The following is a 17,526-nucleotide window of genomic DNA, read 5'->3' on the forward strand; positions in this document are numbered from 1 at the left end:
TAACAAAAGATACAATGTAGAACAGCCTTTTTATGTAATATAGAACTCATTATGATGTCATAATGTGAAACTTCATTATGATGTCATAATGTATTTATAGTAGGGGGTAGAATTTACAACTCCATTATGATGTCACAATCTAGTAATAACAAAAGATACAATGTAGAACAGCATTTTTATGTAATATAGAACTCCATTATGATGTCATAACGTGAAACTGCATTATGATGTCATAATGTATTCATTGTAGTGGATAGGATTTACAACTCCATTATGATGTCACAATTTAGTAATAACAAAAGATGTAATGTAGAACTTCATTATAATGTAGTATAGAACTCTATTATGATGTCATAATGTAAAACTGCATTATGATGTCATAATCTATTCATAGCAAGTAATAGAATTTACAACTCCATTATGATATCACAATCTAGTAATAACAAAAGATGCAACGTAGAACAACACTACTTCGTAATATAGAACTCCATTATGATGTCATAATGTAAAACTGCATTATGATGTCATAATCTATTCATGGTAGGGGATAGAATTTACAATATCATTATGATGTCACAATCTAGTAATAACAAAAAATACAACGTAGAACAGCATTTTTATGTAATATAGAACTCCATTATGATGTCATAATGTGAAACTTCATTATATGTCATAATGTATTTATTGTAGGGGATAGGATTTACAACTCCATTATGATGTCACAATCTAGTAATAACAGAAGATACTTTGTAGAACTTCATTATAATATAATATAGAACTCCATTATGATGTCATAATGTAAAACTGCATTATGATGTCATAATGTATTTATAGTAGGGGGTAGAATTTACAACTGCATTATGATGTCACAATCTAGTAATAGCAAAAGATACAATGTAGAACTTCATTATAATTTAGTATAGAACTATATTAGGATGTCATAATGGAATGTAAAACTGCATTAAGATGTCATAATCTATTCATGGTAGGGGATAGTATTTAAAACTCCATTATGATGTCAGAAATTAGTAATAACAAAAGATACAACATACAACTTAATGATAATGTAATATAGAACTCCATTATGTTATAATGTAAAACTGCATTATGATGTCATAATCTGTTCATGGTAGGGGATAGAATTTACAACTCCATTATGATGTCACAATCTAGTAATAACAAAAGATACAACATAATTATAATGTAATATAGAACTCTATTATGATGTCATAATGTAAAACTGCATTATGATGTCATAATGTTTTTATAGTAGGGGATAGAATTTACAACTTCATTATGATGTCGCAATCTAAGATACAACGTAGAACAACATTATTATGTAATATAGAACGCCATTATGATGTCATAATGTGAAACTGCATTATGACGTAATAATGTATTCATAGTAGGGGATAGGATTTACAACTCCATTATGATGTCAGAATCTAGTAATAACAAAAGATACAATGTAGAAAAACATTATTATGTAATATAGAACGCCATTATGATCTCATAATGTAAAACTGCATTATGATGTCATAATGTATTTATGGCAGGGGATTGAATTTACAACTCCATTATGATGTCACAATCTAGTAATAACAAAAGATACAATGTAGAACTTCATTATAATGTAGTATAGAACTCCATTATGATGTCATAATGTAAAACTGCTTTATGATGTCATAATTTATTTATAGCAAGTAATATAATTTACAACTCCATAATGTCACAATCTAATAATAATAAAAGATACAAAGTAGAAAAACATTATGTAATATAGAACTTCATTATGATGTCATAATGTGAAACTGCATTATGACATCATAATCTATTCATAGTAGGGGATAGCATTTACAACTCCATTATGATGTCACAATCTAGTAATAACAAAAGATACAATGTAGAAATCCATTATATTTTAGTATAGAACTCTATTATGATGTCGTAATGTAAAACTGCATTAGGATGTCATAATCTATTCATGGTAGGGGATCAAATTTACAATATCATTATGATGTCACAATCTAGTAATAACAAAAGATACAATGTAGAACAGCCTTTTTATGTAATATAGAACTCATTATGATGTCATAATGTGAAACTTCATTATGATGTCATAATTAGAGATGAGCGAACACGTTCGGCTCCGCCCCTTTTTCGCCCGAACACCGAACTTTGCGAACACTTCAGTGTTCGGGCGAAAAAGTTCGGGGGCCGCCGTGGCAGCGCGGGGGGGTGCGGCGGGGAGTGGGGGGGAGAGGGAGAGAGAGAGGGCTCCCCCCTGTTCCCCGCTACTGCCGCCCGCGCCGCCGCGCATCTCCCCGCCCCCCGGCGGCACCCGGACACTTACGCACGAACACTGCAGTGTTCGGCAAAGCCGGTGTCCGGGTGCGGATGTGTCCGTAACGGACACGTTCGCTCATCCCTAGTCATAATGTATTTATAGTAGGGGGTAGAATTTACAACTCCATTATGATGTCACAATCTAGTAATAACAAAAGATACAATGTAGAACAGCATTTTTATGTAATATAGAACTCCATTATGATGTCATAACGTGAAACTGCATTATGATGTCATAATGTATTCATTGTAGTGGATAGGATTTACAACTCCATTATGATGTCACAATTTAGTAATAACAAAAGATGTAATGTAGAACTTCATTATAATGTAGTATAGAACTCTATTATGATGTCATAATGTAAAACTGCATTATGATGTCATAATCTATTCATAGCAAGTAATAGAATTTACAACTCCATTATGATATCACAATCTAGTAATAACAAAAGATGCAACGTAGAACAACACTACTTTGTAATATAGAACTCCATTATGATGTCATAATGTAAAACTGCATTATGATGTCATAATCTATTCATGGTAGGGGATAGAATTTACAATATCATTATGATGTCACAATCTAGTAATAACAAAAAATACAACGTAGAACAGCATTTTTATGTAATATAGAACTCCATTATGATGTCATAATGTGAAACTTCATTATATGTCATAATGTATTTATTGTAGGGGATAGGATTTACAACTCCATTATGATGTCACAATCTAGTAATAACAGAAGATACTTTGTAGAACTTCATTATAATATAATATAGAACTCCATTATGATGTCATAATGTAAAACTGCATTATGATGTCATAATGTATTTATAGTAGGGGGTAGAATTTACAACTGCATTATGATGTCACAATCTAGTAATAACAAAAGATACAATGTAGAACTTCATTATAATTTAGTATAGAACTATATTAGGATGTCATAATGTAATGTAAAACTGCATTAAGATGTCATAATCTATTCATGGTAGGGGGTAGTATTTAAAACTCCATTATGATGTCACAAATTAGTAATAACAAAAGATACAACATACAACTTAATGATAATGTAATATAGAACTCCATTATGTCATAATGTAAAACTGCATTATGATGTCATAATCTGTTCATGGTAGGGGATAGAATTTACAACTCCATTATGATGTCACAATCTAGTAATAACAAAAGATACAACATAATTATAATGTAATATAGAACTCTATTATGATGTCATAATGTAAAACTGCATTATGATGTCATAATGTTTTTATAGTAGGGGATAGAATTTACAACTTCATTATGATGTCGCAATCTAAGATACAACGTAGAACAACATTATTATGTAATATAGAACGCCATTATGATGTCATAATGTGAAACTGCATTATGACGTAATAATGTATTCATAGTAGGGGATAGGATTTACAACTCCATTATGATGTCAGAATATAGTAATAACAAAAGATACAATGTAGAAAAACATTATTATGTAATATAGAACGCCATTATGATGTCATAATGTAAAACTGCATTATGATGTCATAATGTATTTATTGTAGGGGATAGGATTTACAACTCCATTATGATGTCACAATCTAGTAATAACAGAAGATACTTTGTAGAACTTCATTATAATGTAGTATAGAACTCCATTATGATGTCATAATGTAAAACTGCATTATGATGTCATAATCTATTCATAGCAGATAATAGAATTTACAACTCCATTATGATGTCACAATCTAGTAATAACAAAAGATACAACGTAGAACAACATTATTATGTAACTAGCGTACCCGTCGCGCGTTGCTGCGAAGACAGACATACATACATACATTCGTTTTTATATATCTAGATGACGGCAGCAGCGACCACTGAGGTTTTGTAGGCCGCTGCTTCCCCCTTGCAGGCTGAATAAAATAGCCGTTGTGTGGAACATCCAATTTATCCGGCTGCTGTGGCTTCTTGGGAAGATATCCTAGTACATGTTTGCCCACTTCCAACTCCAATGGAGACTGACTGTAAATGGCTGGCGTGCTCTAGTATTTATGGTTTCAAGCTGTACGTGTCATTGCATACAGTCTATCTATCTATCTATCTATCTATCTATCTATCTATCTATCTATCTATCAGGGTTATTGCATACAGTCTATCTATCTATCTATCTATGACATCAGGAAATGAGAGAATTAGATTCCGTACATAAAATTTGAACTCTAATTCTTTGGCGCTTTGAATTGAATAATCGAGTTGGGACCCATTAACTTTTCCTATTTATGACATAATCAATGCTCGTGCCAAATTTCAAGTTTCTATGACATTGGGAAGTGAGAGAATTAAGTTGGGATGAGACATAAGGCCTTGCCCATAAGCATTCCCCAACCTCCAAGAACTGAACCTACCTACCTGAATGAGATTTTGTAGGCCGCTGCTTCCCCCTTGCGGGCTGAATAAAATAGCCGTTGGGTGGAACATACAATTTATCCGGCTGCTGTGGCTTCTTAGGAAGATATCCTAGTACTTGTTTACCCACTTCCAACTCCAATGGTAATTGGCTGGCGTGCTCTAGTGGTTCCAAGCTGTACGTGTCATAATACGTGGGGGGGGGGCGTAACTTTCGACGACGCTCGCGCGCCATTTATCGTAGGATATTTGTACTATGCCTATAATCTTCCCAGGAGTGTACTTAACAACTTCCCAAAGTTTCATGGCGATCGGATGAATGGTGTAGTAGCGCATAAAGGACAAACAGACACGCACGCACGCACGCAGACACGCACGCAGACAGACATACATTCAATTTTATATATATAGATGTTGGGGCATGTTCAAGGGCGTCCGATGTTGATGACATCAGTGATGACATCACAATAGCAGGTGGCTTACTTATTCGATCTACGTGGGGGGGGTGTAACTTTCGACGACGCTCGCACGCGCGCCATTTATCGTAGGATATTTGTACTATGCCTATAATCTTCCCAGGAGTGTACTTAACAACTTCCCAAAGTTTCATGGCGATCGGATGAATGGTGTAGTAGCGCATAAAGGACAAACAGACACGCACGCACGCACGCAGACACGCACGCAGACAGACATACATTCAATTTTATATATATAGATATAGAACTCTATTATGATGTCATAATGTAAAACTGCATTATGATGTCATAATGTATTTATAGTAGGGGGTAGAATTTACAACTCCATTATGATGTCACAATCTAGTAATAACAAAAGATACAATGTAGAACTTCATTATAATTTAGTATACAGTCGTCACTGGGACAGGTGGGGTCCTTTAAATGAAATACAATTTCACTGTGAAACTACCCCAGAAATATTAGATTAGATAATCTGTTCTATTATTAAAATATAACTTTTATTATAGGACTTTATTTAAAATACACTAAATCACACCACCAAATGGCCCAGCACACATCAGAAAACTAGACGAACATAAACATACAAACACCCAAAGAACATACAGGACAGGGGATAGGTATATCACCTTATCGTGGTGATCCGCTATACCGATGTTAATTACCGTTCCCTTAATAGATTTACAGGTACGGTTATATTGCTATTTATACAGTGGTAATAACAGTATAAATTTTATTTCAGAAGGCTAAGGATGATAGACAAATAATATTTAATCGACGTGTTTCTACGGCCCTGATGTAATAAGTGAGCCGCTTCATCAGGATCAAGACAAATAGCCTCTGTCTTTTGTACTCAAATGCCCCAAATGAAGAATGGTAATCTAATATTTCTGGGGTACTTTCACAGTGAAATTATAATTTAGTATAGAACTATATTAGGATGTCATAATGTAATGTAAAACTGCATTATGATGTCATAATCTATTCATGGTAGGGGATAGTATTTAAAACTGCATTATGATGTCACAAATTAGTAATAACAAAAGATGCAACCTAGAACTTCATTATATTGTAATATAGAGCTCCATTATGATGTCATCATGTAATGTAAAACTGCATTATGATGTCATAATCTATTCATGGTAGGGGATAGAATTTACAACTCCATTATGATGTCACAATCTAGTATTATTAAAGGATACAACGTAGAACAACATTATTATGTAATATAGAACTCCATTATGATGTCATAATGTAAAACTGCATTATGATGTCATCATGTATTCATAGTAGGGGATAGAATTTACAACACCATTATGATGTCAGAATATAGTAATAACAAAAGATGTAATGTAGAACTTCATTATAATGTAGTATAGAACTCTATTATGATGTCATAATGTAAAACTGCATTATGATGTCATAATCTATTCATAGCAAGTAATAGAATTTACAACTCCATTATGATATCAACAATCTAGTAATAACAAAAGATGCAACGTAGAACAACACTACTTTGTAATATAGAACTCCATTATGATGTCATAATGTAAAACTGCTTATGATGTCATAATCTATTCATGGTAGGGGATAGAATTTACAATATCATTATGATGTCACAATCTAGTAATAACAAAAAATACAACGTAGAACAGCATTTTTATGTAATATAGAACTCCATTATGATGTCATAATGTGAAACTTCATTATGATGTCATAATGTATTTATTGTAGGGGATAGGATTTACAACTCCATTATGATGTCACAATCTAGTAATAACAGAAGATACTTTGTAGAACTTCATTATAATATAATATAGAACTCCATTATGATGTCATAATGTAAAACTGCATTATGATGTCATAATGTATTTATAGTAGGGGGTAGAATTTACAACTGCATTATGATGTCACAATCTAGTAATAACAAAAGATACAATGTAGAACTTCATTATAATTTAGTATAGAACTATATTAGGATGTCATAATGTAATGTAAAACTGCATTAAGATGTCATAATCTATTCATGGTAGGGGATAGTATTTAAAACTCCATTATGATGTCACAAATTAGTAATAACAAAAGATACAACATACAACTTAATGATAATGTAATATAGAACTCCATTATGATGTCATAATGTAAAACTGCATTATGATGTCATAATCTGTTCATGGTAGGGGATAGAATTTACAACTCCATTATGATGTCACAATCTAGTAATAACAAAAGATACAACATAATTATAATGTAATATAAAACTCTATTATGATGTCATAATGTAAAACTGCATTATGATGTCATAATGTTTTTATAGTAGGGGATAGAATTTATAACTTCATTATGATGTCGCAATCTAGTAGTAACAAAAGATACAACGTAGAACAACATTATTATGTAATATAGAACGCCATTATGATGTCATAATGTGAAACTGCATTATGACGTAATAATGTATTCATAGTAGGGGATAGGATTTACAACTCCATTATGATGTCAGAATCTAGTAATAACAAAAGATACAATGTAGAAAAACATTATTATGTAATATAGAACGCCATTATGATGTCATAATGTAAAACTGCATTATGATGTCATAATGTATTTATGGCAGGGGATTGAATTTACAACTCCATTATGATGTCACAATCTAGTAATAACAAAAAATACAATGTAGAACTTCATTATAATGTAGTATAGAACTCCATTATGATGTCATAATGTAAAACTGCTTTATGATGTCATAATTTATTTATAGCAGGTAATATAATTTACAACTCCATTATGTCACAATCTAATAATAATAAAAGATACAAAGTAGAAAAACATTATGTAATATAGAACTTAATTATGATGTCATAATGTGAAACTGCATTATGACATCATAATCCATTCATAGTAGGGGATAGCATTTACAACTCCATTAAGATGTCACAATCTAGTAATAACAAAAGATACAATGTAGAAATCCATTATATTTTAGTATAGAACTCTATTATGATGTCGTAATGTAAAACTGCATTAGGATGTCATAATCTATTCATGGTAGGGGATCAAATTTACAATATCATTATGATGTCACAATCTAGTAATAACAAAAGATACAATGTAGAACAGCCTTTTTATGTAATATACAACTCATTATGATGTCATAATGTGAAACTTCATTATGATGTCATAATGTATTTATAGTAGGGGGTAGAATTTACAACTCCATTATGATGTCACAATCTAGTAATAACAAAAGATACAATGTAGAACAGCATTTTTATGTAATATAGAACTCCATTATGATGTCATAACGTGAAACTGCATTATGATGTCATAATGTATTCATTGTAGTGGATAGGATTTACAACTCCATTATGATGTCACAATTTAGTAATAACAAAAGATACAATGTAGAACTACATTATAATTTAGTATAGAACTCTGTTATGATGTCATAACGTAATGTAAAACTGCATTATGATGTCATAATCTATTCATGGTAGGGGATAGAATTTACAACTCCATTATGATGTCACAATCTTGTAATAGCAAAAGATACAATGTAGAACTTCATTATAATGTAGTATAGAAATCTATTTTGATGTCGTAATGTAAAACTGCATTATGATGTCATAATCTATTCATAGCAGGTAATAGAATTTGCAACTCCATTATGATGTCAGAATCTAGTAATAACAAAAGATACAACGTAGAACAACATTATTATGTAATATAGAACTCCATTATGATGTCATAATGTGAAACTGCATTATGACGTAATAATGTATTCATAGTATGGGATAGGATTTACAACTCCATTATGATGTCAGAATCTAGTAATAACAAAAGATACAATGTAGAAAAACATTATTATGTAATATAGAACGCCATTATGATGTCATAATGTGAAACTGCATTATGATGTCATAATGTATTTATTGTAGGGGATAGGATTTACAACTCCATTATGATGTCACAATCTAGTAATAACAGAAGATACTTTGTAGAACTTCATTATAATGTAGTATAGAACTCCATTATGATGTCATAATGTAAAACTGCATTATGATGTCATAATCTATTCATAGCAGGTAATAGAATTTACAACTCCATTATGATGTCACAATCTAGTAATAACAAAAGATACAACGTAGAACAACATTATTATATAATATAGAACTCTATTATGATGTCATAATGTAAAACTGCATTATGATGTCACAATCTAGTAATAACAAAAGATACAATGTAGAACTTCATTATAATTTAGTATACAGTCGTCACTGGGACAGGTGGGGTCCTTTAAATGAAATACAATTTCACTGTGAAAGTACCCCAGAAATATTAGATTAGATAATCTGTTCTATTAATAAAATATAACTTTTATTATAGGACTTTATTTAAAATACACTAAATCACACCACCAAATGGCCCAGCACACATCAGAAAACTAGACGAACATAAACATACAAACACCCAAAGAACATACAGGACAGGGGATAGGTATATCACCTTATCGTGGTGATCCGCTATACCGATGTTAATTACCGTTCCCTTAATAGATTTACAGGTACGGTTATATTGCTATTTATACAGTGGTAATAACGGTATAAATTTTATTTCAGAAGGCTAAAGATGATAGACAAATAATATTTAATCGACGTGTTTCTACGGCCCTGATGTAATAAGTGAGCCGATTCATCAGGATCAAGACAAATAGCCTCTGTCTTTTGTACTCAAATGTCCCAAATGAAGAATGGTAATCTAATATTTCAGGGGTACTTTCACAGTGAAATTATAATTTAGTATAGAACTATATTAGGATGTCATAATGTAATGTAAAACTGCATTATGATGTCATAATCTATTCATGGTAGGGGATAGTATTTAAAACTGCATTATGATGTCACAAATTAGTAATAACAAAAGATGCAACGTAGAACTTCATTATATTGTAATACTAGCGTACCCGTCGCGCGTTGCTGCGAAGACAGACAGACATACATACATTCGTTTTTATATATCTAGATGACGGCAGCAGCGACCACTGAGGTTTTGTAGGCCGCTGCTTCCCCCTTGCAGGCTGAATAAAATAGCCGTTGTGTGGAACATCCAATTTATCCGGCTGCTGTGGCTTCTTGGGAAGATAGCCTAGTACATGTTTGCCCACTTCCAACTCCAATGGAGACTGACTGTAAATGGCTGGCGTGCTCTAGTATTTATGGTTCCAAGCTGTACGTGTCATTGCATACAGTCTGTCTATCTATCTATCTATCTGTCTATCTATCTATCTATCTATCTATTTATCTATCTATGACATCAGGAAATGAGAGAATTAGATTCCGTACGTAAAATTTGAACGCTAATTCTTTGGCGCTTTGAATTGAATAATCGAGTTGGGACCCATTAACTTTTCCTATTTATGACATAATCAATGCTCGTGCCAAATTTCAAGTTTCTATGACATTGGGAAATGAGAGAATTAAATTCCGTACATAAAATTTGGACGCTAATTCTTTTGCGCTTAGAATTGAATAATCGAGTTGGGATGAGACATAAGGCCTTGCCCATAAGCATTCCCCAACCTCCAAGAACTGAACCTACCTACCTGAATGAGATTTTGTAGGCCGCTGCTTCCCCCTTGCGGGCTGAATAAAATAGCCGTTGGGTGGAACATACAATTTATCCGGCTGCTGTGGCTTCTTAGGAAGATATCCTAGTACTTGTTTACCCACTTCCAACTCCAATGGTAATTGGCTGGCGTGCTCTAGTGGTTCCAAGCTGTACGTGTCATAATAGAGCCTTAATGACATCACAATGCAGCTTATGAGAACATGTTGGGGCATGTTCGCGCGTTGCTGCGAAGACAGACATACATACATACTACGTTTTTATATATCTAGATGACGGCAGCAGCGACCACTGAGGTTTACCGCTGGGGTATGTCACTCTTATTACTAATGGTGGGAGTGTCACTATTATTACTGCTGTGGGATGTCACTATTATCGCTGGGGTGAAGGTGTCACTATTACCGCTGGGGTATGTGTACATGTGGCAGAAATGGGCAGGGCTCTTTCAGAATAGACCGGGTGCAGATTTTGACTGCTTTTTAGATGCGGAAATGCTGCAGAATTTTCCACAGAAATCTCCGCTGAGCACATTCTGCAGTATTTCCGCGTCCAAAAAGCAGTCAGAATCTGCACCCGGTCTATTCTGAAACAGCCTTGTCCTTTTTAGAACGACGGGGGTAAAATCATACGTCGTGATAAGCCCCGCCCCCTGACGTGTTGGCACTTTGCGATACATAAGTGGGTTTTGGGTTGTAGTTTGGGCACTCGGTCCCTAAAAGGTTCGCCATCACTGGCCTAGTACATGTTTGCCCACTTCCAACTTCAATGGAGACTGACTGTAAATGGCTGGCGTGCTCTAGTATTTATGGTTTCAAGCTGTACGTGTCATTGCATACAGTCTATCTATCTATCTATCTATCAGGGTTATTGCATACAGTCTATCTATCTATCTATCTATCTATCTATCTATCTATCTATCTATCTATCTATGACATCAGGAAATATATATAGTGGTGATTTTATGTAACAATTTGTACCTGATGAAGTCGTAATCGACGAAACGCGTTGTTTGAATAAACGGAGTAAAAGAAAGAGACGGTTGTCCGGAGGGTGGATATCCCTAGGAGCGCGGTGTCCAATTTTCACAGTATACAGCTTTTAACTTCAGCGGCTCTCGAGGTAGAGAGACGGAGGACCTGCAGATCTCTCCCCTGTCTAGCCCGGGGGATTCAAAGGGACCCACCGGAAACTTATTCTACAGGCTCTCCTGGATTAAGGGGTGTTGGTATGGATCTTGGATAAGGTCTGTACCAAACACCGGGTGAGTGTGATTGATTTATATATTTTGTTCACACATTGTTAATACAAAGCCTAATCACTCAGGAGCGCTAACCTGGTTCATTTACTTTGACATCAGGAAATGAGAGAATTAGATTTTGTAGGCCGCTGCTTCCCCCTTGCGGGCTGAATAAAATATTTGTACTATGCCTATAATCTTCCCAGGAGTGTACTCAACAACTTCCCAAAGTTTCATGGCGATCGGATGAATGGTGTAGTAGCGCATAAAGGACAAACACGCACGCACGCACGCAGACAGACATACATTCAATTTTATATATATAGATAGAACGCCATTATGATGTCATAATGTAAAACTGCATTATGATGTCATAATGTATTTATGGCAGGGGATTGAATTTACAACTCCATTATGATGTCACAATCTAGTAATAACAAAAGATACAATGTAGAACTTCATTATAATGTAGTATAGAACTCCATTATGATGTCATAATGTAAAACTGCTTTATGATGTCATAATTTATTTATAGCAGGTAATATAATTTACAACTCCATTATGATGCCATAATCTAGTAATAACAAAAGATACAATGTAGAACAATATTATTATGTAATATAGAACTCCATTATGATGTCATAATGTAAAACTGCATTATGATGTCATAATGTAATTATAGTAGGGGGTAGAATTTACAACTCCATTATGATGTCACAATCTAGTAATAACAAAAGATACAACGTAAAACTTCATTATAATGTAATATAGAACTCCATTATGATGTCATAATTAGAGATGAGGGAGCACCAAAATGCTCAGGTGCTCGTTACTCAAGTCGAACTTTCCGCGATGCTCGAGGGTTCGTTTCGAGTAACGAACCCCATTGAAGTCAATGGGCGACCCGAGCATTTTTGTATATCGCCGATGCTCGCTAAGGTTCTCATTTCTGAAAATCTGGGAAATTCAAGAAATTGACACTGAAACGGATAGGGCAGGCGAAGGGCTACATGTTGGGCTGCATCTCAAGTTCCCAGGTCCCACTATTAAGCCACAATAGCGGCAAGAGTGGGCCCCCCCCCCAACAATTTTTACTTCTGAAAAACCCTCATTAGCAAGGCATACCTCAGCTAAGCACCACACTACCTCCAACAAGGCACAATCACTGCCTGCATGACACTCCGCTGCCACTTCTCCTGGGTTACATGCTGCCCAACCCCCCCCCCCCCCCCCCGCACGACCCAGTGTCCACAGCGCACACCAAAGTGTCCTTGCGCAGCCTTCAGCTGCCCTCATGCCACACACTGGCCTCATAGCCACACCACCCTCATGTCTATTTATAAGTGCGTCTGCCATGAGGAGGAACCGGAGGCACACACTGCAGAGGGTTAGCAGGGCCAGGCAGCGACCCTCTTTAAAAGGGGCGGGGCGATAGCCCACAATGCTGTACAGAAGCAATGAGAACTCCAATCCTGTGCCACCTCCGTCAGGAGCTGCAAACGTGGGCATAGCAATGGGGAATCCATGTGCCACACAGTATTCATTCTGTCAAGGTGTCGCATAGCTCAATCCACACTGCAAGGGGAAAGCAGTCAGCGCTCTGCCCCCTACCCAAGTCAGTCAGTGCCTTTGTGCCAGACAGGTCAAACACCACAATGGGAACTAAGTTTGCACCAACAGCATAGGTGGGTCCTAGGAAACCCAAGACATGAACAAAAAATTGATCTGAGCGGCCAAACATGGCATAGGCCTCGGCCCACACATTCAGCAATCCTAGGCTGGAAGCGGACTTTCACTGCACCCAGGACATAGGCCTCTGCACAAACCATCAGCAATCGCGTGCCTACAGCGGACTCCAATGCTAGCGTAGTAGCATAAAAGCACTATCCGTACAAGAAAGACAGATCTACCAATCTCAAAACATTTTGCTGAATTTCACCATACAATCAGTCAGCTCAAATTTAGGGTCATTGACTCTGTTGCCCCACTGCCTCAAGGTGGGGACCGGGAGGGAATCCTTAAATGTAAAGAGATCCGTTGGATACACAAACTTGATACCCTTTCCCCCAAGGGTCTTAATATAGAGTATCCCATTATGTCCTGTATATAAATAGGTCCAGTTGATAGTCATGTGTCAGACTAATGTGCACTTTCTCTATCTGCAAATTATGTATACATAATCTCATCTACGGTATTTGATTTTAATTACCTTTTATTTTATGTTACAGATACCTGTTTGATGCATGTGCTCCGGACTCCTTGTTGTTCCATTACTTGTTGTTTGGCTTCCAGTATAAACTCCCCCCCCCCCCCCCCCCAAAAAAAATATTTTGTGCATTAATGTGTGCTAATGTGCATAATAAATAAATATGATATCATTCTATGTATTGGCTGCTTTATGAGGTATCACTATAGGTTATGATAATAGAGGGAGCTGTACTCTAATTGTTGGACCCATGAGTCATATGTATGAGATATGAACTATGATTAAAGACATATTGCTGTGAGATATGGTAGATTATTGATTATTAATATATTAGGGTTATTACCCAAGATTATTTATATTTTGACATTTATTTCAATAATGGACATCATTTTCTCCATATCTCACTCTCCAATAAAAAGTTTGTTGCTAAATCAACATACAGATATATGAGGCTGATCAATATTACCATTATTGTTTAATGTTGCTGTGGAATATATATATATATGTGTATATATGTATATATATATATGTGTATATGTATATGTGTGTGTATGTATGTATGTATGTATGTATATATATATATATATATATATATATATATATATATAATATGGATTTGTTGTGTTGGAGCTAGTTTTCCCTATAAGACTACCTATAAACAGCATCTTATTTATAATTAATACTGTTTGCCACTACATATAGTCTTCTCCGTGGACCAGCGATACTTCTATTGCTATTAGAGCAGTGGAACTGCTAGCGCATGCGCACTTAACTTCTGAAGTCTCTTTTACTAAATAGAGTCCAATAGTTATATCAGCGGCATCGCAGGACTCCAGGCGCATGCGCGATCAGTCCCTCAAGATTCCTCTTGCTCTTCTAAATCTCGCGATAGTGGCTAAATCATGCACAGGCGCACTCGTTCAGATGACAAACCGGAAGCATCGGGAGCCATGGAGGACGTGAGCACATGCGAATTAGGTACTGTTCAGCTGTTACATGTGGGATTTTAATTGTTGTTTCACTATATATAGTCTGTAACTAAGGGTGTATTTGTACTTGACAAAGATCACTGTGTTGATCGAAACGTCGTATGGAAGAAGGAAGAAGTTTTACTGCATCGCTGTCTGCTGCCACAGTATTTTCCTTCTTGATTGCGCTAATGATTGCAGCATCACCGCTCACCATCTGGGTAGACTCCTCAAAGTTTCCAAGGACCTGGCAGATGTCTGCCAACCAGGCCCACTCTTCTGTAAAGAATTGAGGAGGCTGACTCCCACTACGCCGCCCATGTTGGAGTTGGTATTCCACTATAGCTCTACGCTGCTCATAGAGCCTGGCCAACATGTGAAGCATAGAGTTCCACCGTGTGGGCACGTCGCACAGCAGTCAGTGCACTGGCAGATTAAACCGATGTTGCAGGGTCCGCAGGGTGGCAGCGTCCGTGTTGGACTTGCGGAAATGTGCGCTGAGCCGGCGCACCTTTCCGAGCAGGTCTGACAAGCGTGGGTAGCTTTTCAGAAACCGCTGAACCACCAAATTAAAGACGTGGGCCAGGCATGGCACGTGCGTGAGGCTGCAGAGCCGCCACCAGGTTACGGCCGTTGTCACACACGACCATGCCCGGTTGGAGGCTCAGTGGCGAAAGCCAGCGGTCGGTCTGCTCTCAGACCCTGCAGCAGTTCGTGGGCCATGTGCCTCTTCTCTCCTAAGCTGAGTAGTTTCAGCACGGCCTGCTGACGCTTGCCCACCGCTGTGCTGCCACGCCGCGCGACACCGACTGCTGGCGACATGCTGCTGCTGACACATCTTGATTGTGAGACAGAGGTTGCGTAGGAGGAGGAGGAGGAGGAGGAGGAGGGTGGTTTAGTGGAGGAAGCATACACCACCGCAGATACCACCACTGAGCTGGGGCCCGCAATTCTGGGGGTGGGTAGGACGTGAGCGGTCCCAGGCTCTGACTCGGTCCCAGCCTCCACTAAATTCACCCAATGTGCCGTCAGGGAGATATAGTTGCCCTCTCCGCCTGTGCTTGTCCACGTGTCCGTTGTTACGTGGACCTTGGCAGTAACCGCGTTGGTGAGGGTGCGTACAATGTTGCGGGAGACGTGGTCGTGCAGGGCTGGGACGGCACATCGGGAAAAGTAGTGGCGACTGGGAACCGAGTAGCGCGGGGCCGCCGCCGCCATCATGTTTTTGAAAGCCTCCGTTTCCACAAGCCTATACGGCAGCATCTCCAGGCTGATCAATTTGGCTATGTGCACGACGGCGTACTTGCGTTCAAACAGTTGCGCTAGCGACGGCTGGACGCTGCGCTGAGAGACATTGCTGGATGGGGCCGAGGACAGCGGAGGTGAGCATGTGGGTGCAGGCCAGGAGACGGTCGTGCCTGTGTCCTGAGAGGGGGGTTGGATCTCAGTGGCAGGTTGGGGCACAGGGGGAGAGGCAGTGGTGCAAACCAGAGGCTTGCACCACTGAATGACATCACTGAATGACATCATTGAATGGCTGTGATTGGTTAATCGGGCACTGGCTGATGCAGTGCTCCTCGGATACATGGAATACAGCAGCAACCACAGAGTACTAGAATGGAGGCAAATACTGACACAGAGACTAGTGTGGAGTATATGACTTGTGACCAGTGTCCGAACAAGCTTTCAACCAGTCCCTGAATGGATCGTCTATGCCAGAGTTATCAGCTAGTTCATTTTATTATGCATTTACCCCTTCCAGTGCTCAGGTATCATCTGGTGCCGTGTTATTAGGAATGAAAGTACAACAATATCCTCCAATCATTTTACAAACTTCTCCTTTTTCTGCTAGTAACATATCAAGAGCCATTCTATTTTGCCATGTAATAAGTAAGGTATGTCCTAGTTGTTCCTCTAGGCCCCTAATTGCATCTCTTGTATAATTAACAAATCTCTGTTGGTTATAGTATGTGTAATTAATCCAGTCTACATTTTTATCCACTGTTGCCCACCATGCAAGAAGAGACTCAAACCCGCTGCAGCCATCTGATTTCTTGCCCTATACTCGTTCAGTACCCCCCTTAGGACCCCTGATGGCGTCAAAGGAACCTTTGGGAGAGGAATTCCTAGTTTTCCGGACACGGCCCTTGCTGTTGCCCTCGGAGGTCATGAGGTGCACAGGCATTATCAGTTGTACCAAAGCACAATCCCGTTAGGGCCTGTACCTGGCACCTGTTCTAGGTACCTGTGACCACACAACCATCACAC

The 17,526-nt window shown here is 37.4% G+C and overlaps 1 long non-coding RNA gene across 1 annotated transcript in view; it reads left to right on the plus strand.

The window, feature by feature from the left end:
- The window catches only part of LOC136604249 (uncharacterized), a 141,888-nt gene extending 127,548 nt beyond the window's left edge, over nucleotides 1-14,340 (plus strand). The window contains exon 3 of the long non-coding RNA XR_010789784.1: nucleotides 14,313-14,340. This is a non-coding gene — a long non-coding RNA (uncharacterized lncRNA). The remainder of the gene's footprint in view (nucleotides 1-14,312) is intronic.
- The last annotated feature ends 3,186 nt before the right edge of the window (nucleotides 14,341-17,526 follow it).

This window comes from Eleutherodactylus coqui, unplaced genomic scaffold (genome assembly GCF_035609145.1).
Source record: "Eleutherodactylus coqui strain aEleCoq1 unplaced genomic scaffold, aEleCoq1.hap1 HAP1_SCAFFOLD_98, whole genome shotgun sequence".
Classification (NCBI taxonomy): Eukaryota; Metazoa; Chordata; class Amphibia; order Anura; family Eleutherodactylidae; genus Eleutherodactylus; species Eleutherodactylus coqui.